The sequence below is a fragment of the Rhinopithecus roxellana genome, chromosome 12 (assembly GCF_007565055.1).
Source record: "Rhinopithecus roxellana isolate Shanxi Qingling chromosome 12, ASM756505v1, whole genome shotgun sequence".
Lineage (NCBI taxonomy): Eukaryota > Metazoa > Chordata > Mammalia > Primates > Cercopithecidae > Rhinopithecus > Rhinopithecus roxellana.
Window position 1 is genome coordinate 73,408,880 of NC_044560.1, and position 18,989 is coordinate 73,427,868.

The 18,989-nt window shown below is 43.8% G+C and overlaps 1 pseudogene; it reads right to left on the reverse strand.

The window, feature by feature from the left end:
* Positions 1–278: 278 nt before the first annotated feature.
* LOC115892144 lies at positions 279–17,269 on the reverse strand (annotated as a pseudogene).
* Between the last annotated feature and the right edge of the window lie 1,720 nt (positions 17,270–18,989).

Here is an 18,989-nt window from a genome sequence, read left to right on the forward strand (position 1 = left end):
GAGAGCCCTTGACGAGGTCACGCATTTCGGACAGGGACTCCCAGAAGGAGCCTACAGGACGGGGGAAAACTTACCCAGCAGTGATCGAACTGAGTCTTGGATTTGGTAAGGCAGCTCCTGGCTCGGAAAGGAGGTCCTGGCTCGGGGAGAGGAGAGCCTGCCCGACCCGGCAGGGATCCGGGGAGGGGGGTCTCCTCATGGGTTTCGGCACCAAATGTAAAGGTAAACTGAGGCTGGAGCCGAAACGGCAACGAAGACACAAGGCAAATGGCAGTGAGAACAGCCTTTTATTAGGGCTTGTGGGCGAGGATCCTCGGTCACAAGGTGTGGGCCGAGGAAGTTGCACTGAGGGAGGAGGGTAGGGGCTTTTTATAGCCCAAGAGGTAGGGAAGCTGGTTGTGCAAACAGGGCCTGGGGGGTCTTGAAACTACTGGGGCAGGAGTCGAGTAAGGGTCATGAGGAAGGGGTCTTTGGAAAATGTCAACCGAAACTGCTGTTTACGAACTTGTGAAATGCAGGTGAGCTGCAGGTCATGGGGGAGCGTGGTTGCCCAACCAGAACTCTGATGCATGGAAGTCTGCGGGTGTGTACAAGGGTGAAGGGAGTCTTTAACAAAAGGCCTGCTACGCCGGGAACGCCGCCATGTTGGGTCTAGATTCCTGCCTAACAGTCACATTCTTGGTTTCTGTCCAATATGAATTCTCTTATGTTTATTAAGGTCTGAGGACCAGTTAAAAGCTTTGCCACATTCTTTACATTTGTAAGGTTGCTCTCCAGTATGAGCTGCCTTATGTTCCGTTAGATTTGAGGATGTAGTATAGGCTTTGCCACATTCTTCACATTTGTAGGGTTTCTCTCCCGTATGAGTTCTCCTATGTTTATGGAGGCCTGCAGACCATGTAAAAGCTTTGCCACATTCTTCACATTTGTATGGCTTCTCTCCAGTATGAATGATCTTATGCATAGTAAGGTGTGAGGAACGGGTGAAGGTTTTGTCACATTTATCACACTTGTATGGTTTTTCTCCCGTATGAATCTTCTCGTGTTTACGAAGGATTGAGGATGAAATAAAGGCTTTGCCACATTTACCACACTTGTATGGTTTCTCTCCCGTATGAATCTTCTCGTGTTTACGAAGGATTGAGGATGAAATAAAGGCTTTGCCACATTTATCACACTTGTAATGGTTTCTCTCCAGTATGAATTTTCTTATGTGAAGAAAGAGTTGCAGGATGGTTAAAAGCTTTGCCACATTCTTTACATTTGTAGGGTTGTTCTCCAGTATGGATTATCTTATGTGTAGTAAGGGTATAGGAGTACTTAAAGGCTTTGCCTCATTCTCCGCATTTGTATGGTTTCTCTCCAGTATCAATTTTTTTATGTGTAGTATGGATTGAGGACTGGTTAAAATCTTTGTCACATTCTACATATTTCAAAGTGTTTTTTTCAGTATATCTTCTCTTATGCCTCTTAGAATTTGAAAATTGATGAAAGACTTTCACATATTTTAGCACATTGAAACATTTTGCTCTGGGTAGTTGCCAAACACTGGTTAAGCCCATTGTGACCTCTTTTGTGTACCTCACACTCATCCACGCTTTCACAGACTTTTTTAAACTGTAAATTGCCATGTCCATATTTTTCAAATTTTCTAAGTATCACTTTTTGGAAAGAGTCTTTTATGCTCTGCTCTGGCTGAAGGTCTTGGGCAAAATGAGAACACATAACTGAAAGAAACAATAAAAACACATTACTTCAATTGCTAGACTCAGATAAATACACTTTACAAATCTAACCTATAAAGTTATAAAAACTACATAAGCAAGATAACATAGCAAAATACCTCAAGCTGTAATTTCTTCCTAGACATATAAATGTAACAAAAACATACTGCCCAAAATACATTTGTGAAAAATTTATAAATGAGTTAAGTGTGTGAAAGGCCCCGGGTGAGCATAAAGCAAACAGTCACAAAGAAGATAAAGAAACATCTGTTACTTATATGCAACAGCTCTTCTTGCTCCCCAGCATAACATTGTGCCTTTAAAAGTAAATTGCCAACCTGGTACAGTGGCTCACGTCTGTAATACCAGCACTATGGGAGGCTGATGTGAATCACTTGAGGTCAGGAGTTCAAGGCCAACCTGACCAAGATGGTGTAACGTATCTCTACTAAAATTACAAAAAGTTAGCCAGTCATGGTCATCAGCAGCTGTAATCCCAACTACTCAGGAGGCCAAGGCATGAGAATTTCTTGAATCCAGGAGGCGGAGGTTGCAGTAAGCCAAGATTGCACCACTGCACTCTGGCCTGGGCGACAGAGCAAGACTCTGTTTCAAAAAAATAATAAGAATAAAATAAATTGCCAACAAGGCATAATGGCTCATGCCTGTAATTCCAGCAATTTGGGAGGGCAAAGCAGGAGGATCACCTGAAGTCAGGAGTTTGAGATCAGCCTGAACAACATGGTAAAACCCCATCTCTACTAAAATACAAAAAAAAATTAGCCAGGCGTGGTAACAGGTACCTGTAATCCCTAGCTACTTTGGAGGCTGAGGCAGGAGAATTGTTTCAACTGTGGAGGTAGAGAATGTAGCGAGCAAAAATCATGCCACTGCACTCCAGACTGGGTAAGAGTGAGACACTGTCTCACACACACACACAAAAATGTAAATTGCGCCAACTCCTGGTTTCCTTTTTAAAAAACAATGTATGCACATTGGTGCATACATCTTTATTTCTGTCTTCTAGGGGCTTTTTTAGACACCAGATAATGTGTCCCATGACAAAAAATGCTGAAAACAATGGTGATATACATTGGAATGACAGTTTGCTGCGTCTAAAGGTAAATTATAGAGAAGCAGAGAAACTGCAGTACCCCAAACAGGGAATGGGTGTACCAAGTGATTACTGACTATTAAGAAGAAATACAAATAAGCTGACTTAACTAAACAATAAACACAAAATTTTAGACAAGATTCATCCTAAAAACATGTTTGAGAAATTCCCAGAATCTCTAGCCAAGACAATTGATTTCAGACTACACCAGGACAAAGCTATATTACAAAGATTGTAACAGGTAGCTTTTTGTTAATTTCCAAATCTCTATCAAAGATTGTAATGTATACCAAATATTAAAACAACATGGCCCCATCAAAAAAATTTTCAAAAGCATCCATAAAAAGTATTTAAAGTAATTTTTAAAATTCCAAATGAATTGAACAGCCCAGTGTTGGAGGCTCATTCCTGTAATCCCAACACACTGGGAGATCAAGGTGGGAAAATCACATGAGGTCAGGAGTTTGAGACCAGACAGGCCAACACGGTGAAACCCTGTATCTACTAAAAATACAAAAATTAGCTGGGCATGGTGGCAAGTGCCTGTAATCCCACCTACTTGAAAGGCTGACACAGGAGAATTGCTTGAACCTGGGCGGGGAATGTTGCAGTGAGTGGAGATTGTACCACTGCACTGCAGTCTGGGCAACAGAGCAACACTGTCTCAAAAATAAAATAAAAAAGGCCAGGCACGGTGGCTGATGCCTGTAAACCCAGCACTTTAGGAGGCTGAGGTGGGTGGATCATTTGAGGTCAGCAGTTCAAGATCAGCCTGGCTGAGATCGCACCACTGTACTCCAGCCTTGGTGACAGAAAAAGACTCTATATAAGAAAAAAATAGAAACCCCGACAACTACTGAAAATCAGAAAAATGAGAATAAAAAGAAATACTAAAATACCAAAAAACCAAAAATTGTGGATATAAAAAATACAAAAAATAACTGAAAAATTTATTAAAAGAAAATATGATGTAAACATGAAAAACTGTACAAACTTAGATACAAATATATTTATAACAAACACACATATAAGCAAAATTTCAAAAATCACATAATGATATTCCATTTATAAGCATAGTCACATGAGATAACCAGTGAATTTTTTTTTTAGACAGAGTTTCACTCTTGTTGCCCAAGCTGGAGTGCAATGATGTAACCTCAGCTCACTGCAACCTCCGCCTCCAGGGTTCAAGAGATTCTCCTGTATCAGCCTCACGAGTAGCTGGAATTACAGGCGTGCGCCACCATGTCTGGCTAATTTTTTGTATTTTTAGTAGAAACAGGGTTTCACCATGTTAGCCAGGCTTGTCTCGAACTTCTGACCTCAGGTGGTCTGCCCACCTCAGGCTCCCAAAATGCTGGGATTACAGGCATGAGCCACTGTGCCCGACACCAGTGAACTTATTTAAAACATTTTTGCACCTCAGAAAAAAACTGTGATATTGCTAAAGTTATTAAAAAAAAAAAAAAAAAAAAAAAGGCTGTGAAATGGGAATAATGCCATCAGCAAAATTGTACTACCTGGGCAATAGAGACTCAGTTTCAAAAAAAAAAAAAAAAAAAAGATGGGGCCGGGCGCAGTGGCTCAAGCCTGTAATCCCAGCACTTTGGGAGGCCGAGATGGGCGGATCACAAGGTCAGGAGATCGAGACCACCCTGGCTAATATGGTGAAACCCCATCTCAACTAAGCAATACAAAAAACTAGCCAGGCCATGAGGCGGGCGCCTGTAGTCCCAGCTACTTGGGAGGCGGAGGCAGAATGGCGTAAACCCAGGAGGCGAAGCTTGCAGTGAGCTGAGATCCGGCCGCGGCACTCCAGCCTGGGCGACAGAGCCAGACTCCGTCTCAAAAATAAATAAATAAATAAATAAACAAACAAACAGCATGAATCTTGCTTATATTCTCCAATTATAACCAAGTAATGTGCTCAGCAGAAAGCATGTAATAAAATATTCTGGTAAATTCATACCAAAATACTAATTTATAACAAATTTCTAAATATTTAGAAAATACTTTCAACTTGTAGGTTTCTTTTCCTTTTGGAGATGGAGTAAAATAAGTAAAAAGTTTCTGTTTGTAGATCATAAAGTCTTATATTTAAAAAACCATAAGCAGTACTTAAAAAACCATAAACAGTACTGTTTGGACAAACGGAGGCAAGATGGTGCAGTTCCGGGTTCTTCACTGTCAACTTTCCCACCCCGGGAAAGATACGGGTGGACCCCCGCAGGCACAACCCGACCTCCCACGGAGAAGAACCGGAACCCGCCTAGCCACGCCTACCGCCCCGCCCCCAACCCGCATATGTCCCGCCCACTGCCCGCCCACTCCCAGGCCCAGGACATAAAAGCCACTGGGCGGGGGCACGGCGCGAACTTCCTTGGCCCCTCCTCCTACGCGGGACCCAGGAACCTCCTCCGAGAACGTCGGTAGGACCTTCCTTGGCCCCTCATCCTACAGGGGACCCAGGAACCTCCTCCGAAAACGCTGGTGCGAACTTCCTTGGCCCCTGCTCCTGTGCGGACCTAGGAACCTCGCCTGAGAACGCCGGAGCAACTTCGTCGGCCTCCACCGCCGGAGACCGGTGAACCTCGCTCCCTCCTTCACATTGGCTTGTAAATAAAGGTTTTTTTTGCCTTGCCTACTTGCCTTTTCTCTGGCATTTGCTCCGGGGGTCACATTAAGGCAAATCAAGTACTTTAAAACCTTTCTAAACTGCCAAATATACTCAGTAAATTAACAAAACATAAAATTAACATACAAGTATATGGTCTCAAACACTTAAACTATCTGATAAAATAGAGAAAGGAAAAAGTCTCATTTACTATAGCATTTTTTTTTTTTTTTTTGGATACGGAGTCTCGCTATGTCACCCGGGCTGGAGTGCTGTGGCCGGATCTCAGCTCACTGCAAGCTCCGCCTCCCGGGTTCACGCCATTCTCCTGCCTCAGCCTCCCGGGTAGCTGGGACTACAGGCGCCGCTACCTCGCCCGGCTAGTTTTTTGTAGTTTTTAGTAGAGACGGGGTTTCACCGTGTTAGCCAGGATGGTCTCGATCTCCTGACCTCGTGATCCGCCCACCTCGGCCTCCCAAAGTGCTGGGATTACAGGCTTGAGCCACCGCGCCCGGCCGACTACTATAGCATTAAATAATAAATTTCTTAGAAAAAAATTACTAAGGTAAAAAACCTTTAAAAAAAAAAACTGAGAAAATTAGAGAAGATCCAAATAGATTTTTAAATTGCCATATTATCCAAAGTGATCTATAGATTCAATAAACTTCCTATCAAAATTACAGTGGTATTTGCCCTTATTGTCCAGGCTAGAGTGTAATGTCTCAACCTCGACTGACCAAAATCTCTGCCTCCTGTGTTCAGGGGAATCTCCTGCCTCAGCCTCCAGAGTAGCTGGGATTACAGGACTATGACACCATGACCGACTAATTTTGTATTTTTAGTAGAGATGGAGTTTCTACATGTTGGTCAGGCTGGTCTCAAACTCCCGACCTCAGGTGATCTGCCCGCCTCAGCCTCCCAAAGTGCTAGAATTACAGGCATGAGCCACTGCACTCGGTCCTGCATGTAGGCTTTTAAAATTTACTAGCTGGTACTACTGAATCAAAAATTGGTGGTGGCAATGAGATTTTCAGGTGGGGGCAACAATGTTTTAAGCCACTAAAATTCTGAAATTACCACTAATTTAGAGTGAAGAATAAAGCTCAACTCAGCAATGTGGAAAGTTTGGATTAAGATGAAACATCTTAAAGAAATTATTTTCTAAATAAAAACATTCTGAAGATTTTCTGGAAAAAGGGCATCTGAAACTCTTTTATGCAAGGAATAAAGTACTAAATTCATTCCACAAAAAAGAGAAATAAAACTTTTAGGGTTTTTTAAATGAATTATGTATTTAAGTTATCCTCACCAAGGAAGACCAGGTTTCTGTAGTTCTCTAACATCACATCCCTATATAAATTTTGCTGTGCAGTGTCCAGGCATTGTCACTCCTCCAGAGAGAATTCTATGGCCACATCTCTGAATTGCAATGGTTCCTGAAAAACACACAAACACACACGTTTTTACCAAGTCACCATTGGTGGAATTTTTAATTTGATTTAAGGTGAAATGGGAGAGTAAAAAGAACTGGTTCTTACTTATAGGACTGACTAAAATTCTCCAATAAAATAATTTTCAACACAAAAATATTCTCTATTATATTCTCCAACTGTGAGAAAAAGGGCAGCCTAAGATCTACAACATTGGTTCATATGTGATATTTTTCTAGATAATAAAGTATAAAATTAAGGGCATGAACATGAACACGTACATTTTTGAGTGCTATATTTACATCATACAGAATCAGCTATGAATATTTTTCAGATGGAAAAGACATGTTGAGTTAGAAGGCACCTATCAAACTTTAACATGTACAATTGAGCAAAGAGAGAGACCCTCTCATATTGTTTTATACTCAGTACCTGTTTTAAGAAAAAACAAAGAAGTAAAACCAAAGGCAGGCAGCCCAGCACCAGGCCTGAAACCAGGCCTGGGCCTGCCTGGCCTAAACCCAATAGTTAAAAATCAACTCATAACTTAGAAACTGATGTTATTCATAGATTCCAGATATTGTATAGAAGAACACTGTGAAACTTCCTGCCCTGTTCTGTTTCACTCTGACCACCGGTGCATGCAGCCCCTGTTACATACCCCCTGGTTGCTCAAATCAATCACGACCCTTTCATGTGAAATCTTTAGTTTTGTGAGCCCTTAAAAGAGACAGAAATTGTACACTGAGGGAATTCCGATTTTAAGGCAGTAGCTTGCCGATGCTCCCAGCTGAATAGAGCTCTTCCTTCTACAACTCGGTGTCTGAGAGGTTTTGCCTGTGGCTCTTCCTGCTACATTTCTTGGTTCCCTGACCTGGAAGCCAGGTGACTGATGGATGGCCGAGGCAGCCCCTTAGGAGGCTTAGGCCTGCCCTTGGAGCATCCCTGTGGGGGACTCTGGCCAGACTGAGTGACGCCATCCAAACAGCGCTCCCAGGTAGGCAATTGCCCCAGTGGAATGTCTTGCCAGAGCAGATGATTAACACAGTGGCTGAACACCGGGAAGGAACTGGCACTTGAAGTCCGGACATCTTAAACTTGGTAAGACTAGTCTTTGGAACTTGCCCACTTCATTTGAGTGGAAGTGTGGCCTGATCACCCACGGCGTGCCTTTATTGGCACTTTGGTGCCTTCTCCATTTGAGTAGAAGCTTGGCCTGATCATCCATGGTGGGCCTGTACCGGCACTTTGGTTTTTTATTTTGACTTGACTTGGATTGCTTGATACTTTCATTCTGGTTTTGACCTGGCTTGCGTTTCTGGATACTCTGATTTTGGTTTGGTGTAAACTGCAGAAATGTGTGTGTGCCCTTTTTACCTGTTTTTTGTTTTCTGGTGTGCGTGTGGTGTGAGCGTGGTGTATTGTCTCAAAGAAGCATGGGTCAGGCACAAATAAGCCCACCCCACTAGGAACTATATTAAAAAACATTCCAAGAAAGGGAAGAAAGGGGGGAGGCAGGCTTTATATAAAACAATTTTATATGGTAAATTTTTGTCCTGAAATAAATTAACTGGTTGTTTAAAGAAAAAAACGTTTGTAGTAAGTCAGAAAGTTGAGACATGTCAAAAAATTGTCTACGGCCAGGCGCGGTGACTCACGCCTGTAATCCCAGCACTTTGGGAGGCCGAGGCGGGCAGATCACGAGGTCAGGAGATCGAGACCATCCTGGCTAACACAGTGAAACCCCATCTCTACTAAAAATACAAAAAATTAGCCTGGCGTGGTGGCAGGCGCCTGTAGTCCCAGCTACCCGGGAGGCTGACGCAGGAGAATGGTGTGAACCTGGGATGCGGAGCTTGCAGTGAGCAGAGATCTTGCCATCGCACTCCAGCCTGGGTGACAGAAAAAAAAAATTGTCTGCAAAAGTCGTAAAAGAAAAAAAGTTATAAAAAAAACTATGCAAAAAAGTTGTATAATTTAAAAGTAATAAGGCCTCGTGAGTACTACTGAAGAAACAGTTTATGTGCAAGGTGTATAAAAAGAGTAAAGTATACCTGTGATAAAAAGTTTATAAGGAGGCATAAAAATGTGGATTTTTGCCTACATTAAAAGGTTAAAAAATTATTGTTTTAAAAGTTTAAGCAAGTTTTAAAACGTTAATTGTAAAGAAAATTCTGTGTATAAACATATTAGATAAAGTTAAAAAGGTATCATCCATTTTTTCTGTGAACTGGACAGTAAAGTAAAAATGCAGCAGGTTTTTCTTAAAGCATCAACCTGCTCTAACAAAAATTATAAAAGGTTAAAAAGAGTCTATAAAATCTTACCTTGTGGTCAAACATTAAAAATTGGATAAATATATCTACAAGGTTTTATTAAAATTAAATTTAACATTAATAACACATTAATATAAAGGTAAAATTTCACTTATCTGTTATAAAAATCATACAAAAAGCATTATTAAATATAAAATGGTGTTTAGCTTTTTGGGCTAAAAACTAATAAAAATAAGTGATAAAACATTCATTTTACTAGAGGATCATGGAAGTTAAAGACTTAAAACAAACTTTGACAATTAAGACAACATACCAAGATGCAAATGCCTGGTTGAAATAGATCATATATTCCATCTGCACATTAAACAAAAGCAATTGTTATGCTTGTGCACATGGCAGGCCAGAGGCCCTGACTGTCCCCCTTCCACTAAGGTGGTCCTCCAGTCGACCACGCATGGGCTACATGGTAGCTCTTTTCCAGGATTCTACAGCCTGGAGTAATAAGTCATGCCAAGTTCTCTCTGCTGTATCTCGAAGTTCCTGTGGTCAGCCCCCTAGGGCCATCCAGCTTCCGTCTCCCAACACTAAGTTCACTTCATGTCTCTCACGGCAGGGAGGAAACTTAGCATTCATTGGAGACCTGAAGGGATGCAGTGAGCTTAAGAATTTTCAAGAGCTTATCAATCAGTCAGCCCTTGTTCATCCCTGAGCCGATGTGTGGTGGCATTGTGGTGGACCTTTAACGGGCACTCTGCAGAATAACTAGAGTGGCACTTGTGCTTTAGTCCATTTGGCTATCCCTTTCACCCTGGCATTTCATCAACCAGAGGAAAAATAAATAAATAAATAAATAATAAGACATTGTAAAGCGAGAGAAGCCCCTTATAGGTCTTTCAACTCTCACATCTATTTACATGCAATTGGAGCCCTGCAATGAATACTAGATCAATTTAAAACTTGAAATCAAATAGAATTCCTTCTCAGATGAGATTTTCTGGAAAAATTAACCTGCATCTTGAGAACATGCCTTTAAAGGTGTTGGGAGCAAGTCATAAACAAAATGTGGCCATAAACAAAATCTCTGCCAGCACTGTAACATGTCCATAATGGCCATAACGCCCAAGCTGGAAGGTTGTGAGTTTACAGGAATGAGGGCAAGGAACATCTGGCCTGCCCAGGGCGGAAAACTGCTTAAAGGCATTCTTAAGCCACAAACAGAAGCCTGAGCCATCTGTGTCTTAAGGGCGTGTTCCTGCTGCAATTAATTCAGCCCATCCCTTTGTTTCCCTTAAGGGATACTTTTAGTTAATTTAATATCTATAGAAACAATGCTAATGACTGGTTTGCTGTTAATAAATACATGGGTAAATCTCTGTTTTGGGCTCTCAGCTCTGAAGGCTGTGAGACCCCTGATTTCCCACTTCACACCTCTATATTTCTGTGTGTGTGTCTTTAATTCCTCTAGCACCCCTGGGTTAGGGTCTCCCTGACCAAGCTGGTCTCGGCAAAAGGTGTTAATACCACATGATTACCTGTTGGCATGACATCAACTGGCAGAAAAAGACAAAAAGTCCACCTATTTCCATCCTTTGAAACAGAAGAGATTCAGGGAACAATGAACTGCTCCATGAAGACAGAAATATAAGTTTCTCCTTTCCTGTCCTCAGGTGCTCTCCCTGCCACAGACACCAGCATTTTCCAGTAATGGAATTATAAGCCACACTGACCTGTCTGTACCAAACCCAAACAGAACTGCCCCTGTGACCACCCTTTAGTGCAATGGTAGAACTTAACTCTCATGAATGTATTTTGAAGCCCTCATACCTGATTCTGGTCTCACCTTAAGAGTCACATGAGGCCCTTCACTAAAGTAACATGGATGCTTCCAGCAGAATAAACAGAAGCTGTGGGGAGGGCACAAGAGATTTCTGCAAATTGGCCATGTGATCCTAATGAGAAGCCTGGGCTGATCACCACCAAGATAAGCACTGCCTCTCAAGCTCTAATGATTTTGGCTCCACTTTATGTAATGTGATTCTGCTTTGAAAAGGGTCCATGAATGGGTGTTTTAAACAAGTTTCCTGTCAATGCTGACGTTGCTCCCCCTTGGCTCATTATTAGCATTAGTTAGGGATGCAGGCACAGCACAGGGTCCCTTACACTCAGCACTCTTGTCACAACTATTTACTTCTGATACAAATAGGGACAACCCATCTCTATCCTAAAGTTTTATATTCTTTGCTGGCTCTTTAAAGTTTACAGAGGAACTGAAGACAGCAATGTCAGAATAAGTCTGTATTTAAAAAACATGTACACATGTACTAAGCAGGTACTTTGTGCTCAAGAGAATGACACAGAGCACTTTGCTGGGCATAACACATTATGTGATTTAATTTTCATAACACCCTGAAAGCTGGTACTAAGGGTTTAATACATTTTAGGATTTAGGTAAAGGGCCCAGCACTTTTATTTCTTCTTCTGTTTCTGTCATCAACTTTTTTTTAAACACTGTAAAGAATAAAAGCAAAATATAGAAAGATGAAAGAGAAAGGAAGAGTTTAAGGTAATTTAGAGAAAATTTTATTGTTTACATTTACTTTTCTGTGACTTGTGGAGCAACCACTGGATCTGCAGGAATAGAAAAAAAGTTGCCTAACAGGATGTCTCTGCAAGCACTGGTTTTAACAGAAAATTTAAAAACCTAAGACCCTAAAATACGTACTTTATTTTTCCCATTCATCTGCTTTTGGAAGTCAGGAAATTGGGAGCACCAGCTCTAGAAAGGCAGCAGGATTCAGCAGCCAAAACTCTGATTTCTTCTAATCAGTTCTGTGAGGCAAGACTCCAGGGTAGGGTCAGACCTAAATAAAGCCTCCTAAAAGTGTGAATCTGATCAGGTCTCAGGCAGTGTGAGGACCTTATGTAGAATTCTGTTCTCTATGCAACTGGGGTACTTCCCGTTTTGTGTTTTCTAAGCTTACCTAAAAGAAACTTAAATCCCAGAGTTCCTATACTTTTAATCTTTTCTAGCCGCTACCCTGTCACCTTTATACTATATACTAATGCACAATTTAAACAAATCCCTTAAGGTTTTCTAGGGTAGTTTTATTAGAAAATCAATATGTACACTAAAGGTTAAAAAAATCGAATTTATACAGCTGGGTGCAGTGCCTTACGTCTGTAATCCCAACACTTTGTGAGGCCAAGGAGGGTGAATCACGAGGTCAGGAGTTTAAGACCAGCCTGACCAAGATGGTGAAACTTCACCTCTACTAAAAATACAAAAATTAGCTGGGCACAGTGGCCGGGGCCAGTAATCCCAGCTACTTGGGAGGCTGAGGCAGGAGAATCACTTGAACCTGAGTGGCAGAAATTGCAGTCAGCCGAGATCATGTCACTGCACTCATGCCTGGGTAACAGAGTAAGATTCTGTCTAAGAAAAAAAAAAAAAAAAATTACAATAGCAATTATTCTGTTCACAAATATCCCTTAAGATGTAGACTTCAGGCTGGGCGCGGTGGCTCACGCCTGTAATCCCAGCACTTTGGGAGGCCGAGGAACACGGACCACGAGATCAGGAGATCAAGATCATCCTGGCTAACACAGTGAAATCCCGTCTCTACTAAAAATACAAAAAATTAGCCCGGCGTGGTGCTGGGCGCCTGTAGTCCCAGCTACACGGGAGGCTGAGGCAGGAGAATGGTGTGAACCCAGGAGGCGTAGCTTGCAGTGAGCCCACATCATGCCACTACACTCAAGCCTGGGTGACAGAGCCAGACTCCGTCTCAAAAAAAAAAAAAGCCGGGCGCGGTGGCTCACTCTTGTAATCTCAGCACTTTGGGAGGCCCAGGCGGGCTGATGGCAAAGTCAGGAGATCGAGACCATTCTGGATAACACGTGAAACCCCGTCTCTACTAAAAATACAAAAAAATTAGCCAGGCGTGGTGGTGGGCGCCTGTAGTCCCAGCTACTCAGGAGGCTGAGGCAGGAGAATGGCGTGAACTCAGGAGGCGGAGCTTGCAGTGAGCCAAGATTGCGCCATTGCACTCCAGCCTGGGCGACAGAGCAAGACTCCGTTTAAAAAAAAAAAAAAAAAAAATCCACATGTGTACACCAAACCAAAAATAGAAATAAAAGCTAAAAGAAAAAAAATAATTCCTGGGTGGGAGAGAGTGCAACATAGGTGAATGGACGGATTTTTACTACACATAGTGGCCCACGTGGGACTGTACTCTGATTTATTTCTGTGTGCATGCAGGCAGATGAGACTATAAACAGGCAGCCCAGATCCTAAGTTGGTGGAGAAAACAGGTTCCTGCTGCAGATTTGGTGTCTGGGGGTGGAGATATACCAGGAGACTTACAGAGACTTGTGGATTCTTGACAAGAAACACAAGAAACGCTAGGACCAAAAATGCTGTGGTGAAGTTTCTGAGAGGGTGATGCCTAGTCCTGGGAGGAGCGTGGACACATCAATGTCTAGTGTGTGTGTTTGTGAGTGGGTGAGAATACTGTGGTGATAGCTGCAATAAAAGGGGGTTTTTAATCAGAACTCCTTTTCTCTAAGTTTTCAGTCCTCTATCACTCTGGGAGAAGACCTGGAATCACAGAACAATGGGCAGTGTGACAGCCTGTGTACAGGAGAGTGGAGCCTCCCATCTCAAACACCCAGAGCTTTGTTCCAGGCCAGGCCTCCATGATAACTTTTTTCTGGCACCATATCTGTAGAGTTTGCTGAACATCAAACAATTCTCTAACACCAACTTATTGTCTAACATTTGAATTCTAACACCACCCAGAGTCATCACAGACCCTTGGTCCCACAACATTGTTCTCACTGCAGATGCCAGTCACAAACCCTATGGACCCATCTATTCTATTGAATTAATGTTTGAAAACTAGGGACTCCTGAAATGTCCCTGAAGTTCAATAATTTGGTAGAGCTATTCACAGAACTCAATGAAACACTGTAGTTACGTTTACCGGTTTAATATATAAGATGCAGCCCAGGAAAAGCCAAATGGAAGAAATGCATACAACAAAGAAAAGAGATGGGGAAAGATGAAATACATAGATATTTATGGAAAACATTTGTGATTAATAAAATTCTCCATTTGTTGTGTACTCCAGAAACAGGTTATGGAAAGAAACACCCTTCCCATTATGACTTAGATGGTGCTGTCTTTTCTCACCTATCACACAGACAGACACACACTCTGCACATTTTCTCCTTTTTCTTTTTTTTTTTTGAGACGGAGTCTCGCTCTGTCGCCCAGGCTGGAGTGCAGTGGCCGGATCTCAACTCACTGCAAGCTCCGCCTCCCGGGTTTACGCCATTCTCCTGCCTCAGCCTCCCGAGTAGCTGGGACTACAGGCGCCCGCCACCTCGCCCGGCTAGTTTTTGTATTTTTTAGTAGAGACGGGGTTTCACCATGTTCGCCAGGAAGGTCTCGATCTCCTGACCTCGTGATCCGCCCATCTCGGCCTCCCAAAGTGATGGGATTACAGGCTTGAGCCACCGCGCCCGGCCTCTCCTTTTTCTTATTAGAAAAATCAGCTGAATTTGTCTTCAGTGGTCAAATTTCTTTTTTTTCTTTTCTTTTTTTTCTTTTTGTGATTAAGTCTCACTCTGCTGCCCAGGCTGGAGTGCAGTGGCGCCATCTCGACTCACTGCTCACTGCAACCTTCACCTCCCAGGTTCAAGCAATACTCCTGCCTCAGCCTCCCGAGTAGCTGCCATTATAGGCGCCCACCACGAAGCTCGGCTAATTTTTGTATTTTTAGTAGACACCAGTGTTTCACCATGCTGCCCAGGCTGTTCTCGAACTCCTGACCTCAGGTGATCGGCCTGCCTAGGCCTCCCAAGGTGCTGGGATTACAAGCATGAGCCCCCGTGCCTGGCCTAAAATAAAATATTTATTAATCAAACTTTATTTAAGTTTATGTCCCTCCCTCAGGCTCCTGAACTTTGAGCTACTGTCAGTCTAAGTCAACATACAACCCCATTTTACGTCCCTCCGAAAAACATGCTGATTTCAGGGTAAGATATTCTCTGAGCTAAAATACGACTTTTTCACCCTCCATTTGCCATTCCCCTCCCACCTTTTATCTAATCTTGTTTGCTCCTCTCTAGGAAAGAAAGCCCTTTTCTGCCTACATTTTTGTAAGCCACAGAGAACTTATAATTAGTTGGTACTTTCTCCTGATCCAATACTAATTCATTTTTAATATAAATCTAACTTTTTTATCTTAAAAAGTCTAAAAAGTGCCTCAAAAGAATAGCTTTATTATCAGTAAGACCCTCCCAGTTTCCTTCCGCCTTAATCTTAACTGCATCTGCCTGTGGGGCCCCAGCTTTCCAGGGCTTTGTAGCTTCTCTCAAGATAAAGTCTCATTCCATAGCTGGGGTGAGCAGGCTGGGACAACTGCAGGGAAGGCTCCCCAGAAAAAACTAACTGGGGCCTTTAATAACCTCCTGTTGGCCAGGCGCGGTGGCGAAAGCCTGTAATCCCAGCACTTTGGGAGGCCAATGCAGGTGGATCACCTGAGGTTGGGAATTGGAGACCAGCCTGACCAACATGGAGAAACCCCATCTCTAGTAAACACACATAATTTGGCGGGCGTGAAGGCGCATGCCTGTAATCCCAGTTACTCCATAGGCTGAGGTAGGAGAATCCCTTGAACCAGGGAGGTAGATGTTGCGGTGAGCGGAGATCACACCATTGCACTCCAGCCCGGGCAATAAGAGCTAAACTCTGTATCAAAATAAAAAAAAATTTTTTTTAAACCCCTCCTTTTGCAGGCTTCATATTAGCCTTAGCTTGGAATTACCAGGTTCAAGCTTTAATTTCCATGTCAGTGTTAGTCACTTCGTTCTTGAAACTGTTTGAAAAATCCAGTGAAATTACTTAAACACAGTGTTTACATAAAGGAAGACAATTTTAAGAGTCTTACTTTTTTTTTTTTGAGAAGGAGTCTTGCTCTGTCCCGCATGCTGACGTGCGATGGCGCGATCTCAGTTCACTTCAACCTCTTCCTCCTGGGTTCAACCAATTCTCATGCCTCAGTCTCCCAAGTAACTGGGATTACAGGCGCCTGACACCACACCTGGCTAATTTTTTGTATTTTTAGTAGAGACGGGGTTTCACCATGCTGGCCAGGATGATCTAGAACTTCTGACCACGTGATCCGTCCGCCTAGGCCTCTCAAAGTGCTGGGATTACAGGTCTGAGCCACCGCGCCCGACCAGGAGGGGGTTTTTAACCCCAACGTAGTTTTTCGTTTTGTGTCCTTCCCCTATTGGCTGGGGTCAGACCGCACAATCTAAGCTGATCCCGGTTGGCTTAGACCCAAACTTTTTCCAAATAGGATAAACGCGCGATTTGCGAGAAATGGAAAAGGGGGAAGAAGTGGTAGGGTTGATTTACAACTTTTACAACTTTTACAACTTCTGACCAGGAAGTTGAGTCTTTGAAGAGGAACTTAGTTTTTCTGACAACCCCTAACTCAAGTGATCCGTCCGCCTTCGCCTCCCAAAATGCTGGATTACAGGCGTCAGCCACCGCACCCGGCCCCATAAATTTTTAACAGGAGAAAAGAGAAACTGTGAACCCCAAGGATCAAAGCTCTTCCCATTCGTGAACGCGCACCCCGAGTCAAGATCTCCCTTCATGACCTTCTCGTGGTTCCTGACAATCTGGGAGAGACCCGGAGCTGCGGGTGCAGAGCTGCGGCCCGAGAGGGCGCCAGGCCAGGGCACAGTCACTGCACAGGGAAGTGACAGGACGCCCCGGACTGGCTGACAGCGCCGCAGCCATCTTATGGCTGGAGGGGACTGAGGCCGAACTGGGCAAGAACTCGGGGCGCAGACTGTGGAGCTGACTTCGGGGAGGCCTGAGTGCCGCCACAGCCACTTCCCATCAACCAGTCCCTCCCCTCTCTCAGGATGTCGAACCGGCACGCTCACCATTCCTAGGCCTCCAGGGGGTCCCGGCATCTTGGCTGTGGATTTCCCAATACCTGCAGGACACAGGGCCACAGAGGCTGCGCCTCTAGGAGCAGAGGACACAGAGCAGTGAAGAGGAAACCTAGAGCTCCAGATGCAGAGAGAGACAAAGGCCACGCCAAACCGGGAAGCTGTCCTCTTTGTTCCAGCTGCCTGCCTGATTGGACGGTTTCCAGCCCAGCGTCCCTGATTGGATAATGCTTAAGGCCCCGCCCACTAAGCTCCTGAGTGACAGAAGCTGTGATCCGATGCTGGGCTGAGCCACGAAAGCTGCAGCCTTTTCAGGCAGGGCTTCCTCCCTGAGCTGAGCCAGGCCCACCCTAGAGTATGGGAAAATTCTTTTTATTTTTTTTTTTGAGACAGAGTCTCGCTCTGTCGCCCAGGCTGGAGTGCAGTGGCGGAATCTCGGCTCACTGCAAGCTCCGCCTCCCGGGTTCACGCCATTGTCCTGCCTCAGCCTCCCGTGTAGCTGGGACTACAGGCGCCCGCCACCGCCCCCGGCTAGTTTTTTGTATTTTTAGTAGAGACGGGGTTTCACCGTGTTAGCCAGGATGGTGTGGATCTCCTGACCTCGTGATCCGCTTGTCTCGGCCTCCCAAAGTGCTGGGATTACAGGTGTGAGCCACCGCTCCCGGCCCGAGTATGGGAAAATTCTATATCTTTTTTACTCTCTTTTTCAATGTGTTCAAAAGGTGAACAGAAGTATTTTCCTGTCGCCGGGCGCGGTGACTCAAGCCTGTAATCCCAGCACTTTGGGAGGCCGAGACGGGCGGATCACGAGGTCAGGAGATCGAGACCATCCTGGCTAACACGGTGAAACCCCGTCTCTACTAAAAAAAATACAAAAAACTAGCCGGGCGAGATGGCGGGCACCTGTAGTCCTAGCTACTCGGGAGGCTGAAGCAGGAGAATGGCCTAAACCCGGGAGGCGGAGCTTGCAGTGAGCTGAGATCCGGCCACTGCACTCCAGCCTGGGTGACAGAGCAAGACTCCGTCTCAAAAAAAATAAAAAATAGAAGTATTTTCCTGTCATATTAATAATACATAAAATTTTGGTTCAAGGGAATATCAACTTTTACTTTGATAATAATGTATTACCAATATTAAAGCTAATTTTAATAAAACCTTATACATAAATCAAATTTGTCACTTTTGACAGCTCGAGATTTACACATATACTTCATAATCTCTTGTAATTTTGTAACTTTTTATATTTTATTTTTATCTACTTTCTTTTTATTTTTTTCAATTTGAAACAACCTTTAAGTAATTTCAAATTGTTACAGGAAATAGAAATCATTTAGAACCAGGAGCGGTGGCTCACACTTGTAATTCCAGCATTTTGGGAGTCCAAGGTGGGCGAATAACTTGAGGTCGGAGTTCAAGACCAGCCTGGCCAACATGGTGAAACCCCATTTCTACTAAAAATACAAAAAATTAGCTGGGTGTGCTGGTGCGCACACCTGTAGTCCCAGCTACTGCGGAGGCTGAGGCACGAGAATCTCTTGAACCCAGGAGGCGGAGATTGTGTAACAGCCTAAGGGATTTACCTTGCCTTTTGTCTAGACAGAGCCCCTTCATCAAGACAGTGGGAATTTGGCCAGGCGCAGTGGCTCACGCCTGTAATCCCAGCACTTTGGGAGGCCGAGGCGGGAGGATCACGAGATCAGGAGATCGAGACCATCCTGGCTAACACGTGAAACCCCGTCTCTACTAAAAAAAGAAACCAAAAAAAATTAGCGGGGCATGGCGGCAGGCGCATGTAGTCCCAGCTAGGGGGCAGGCTGAGGCAGGAGAATGGCGTGAACCCGGGAGGCGGAGCTTGCA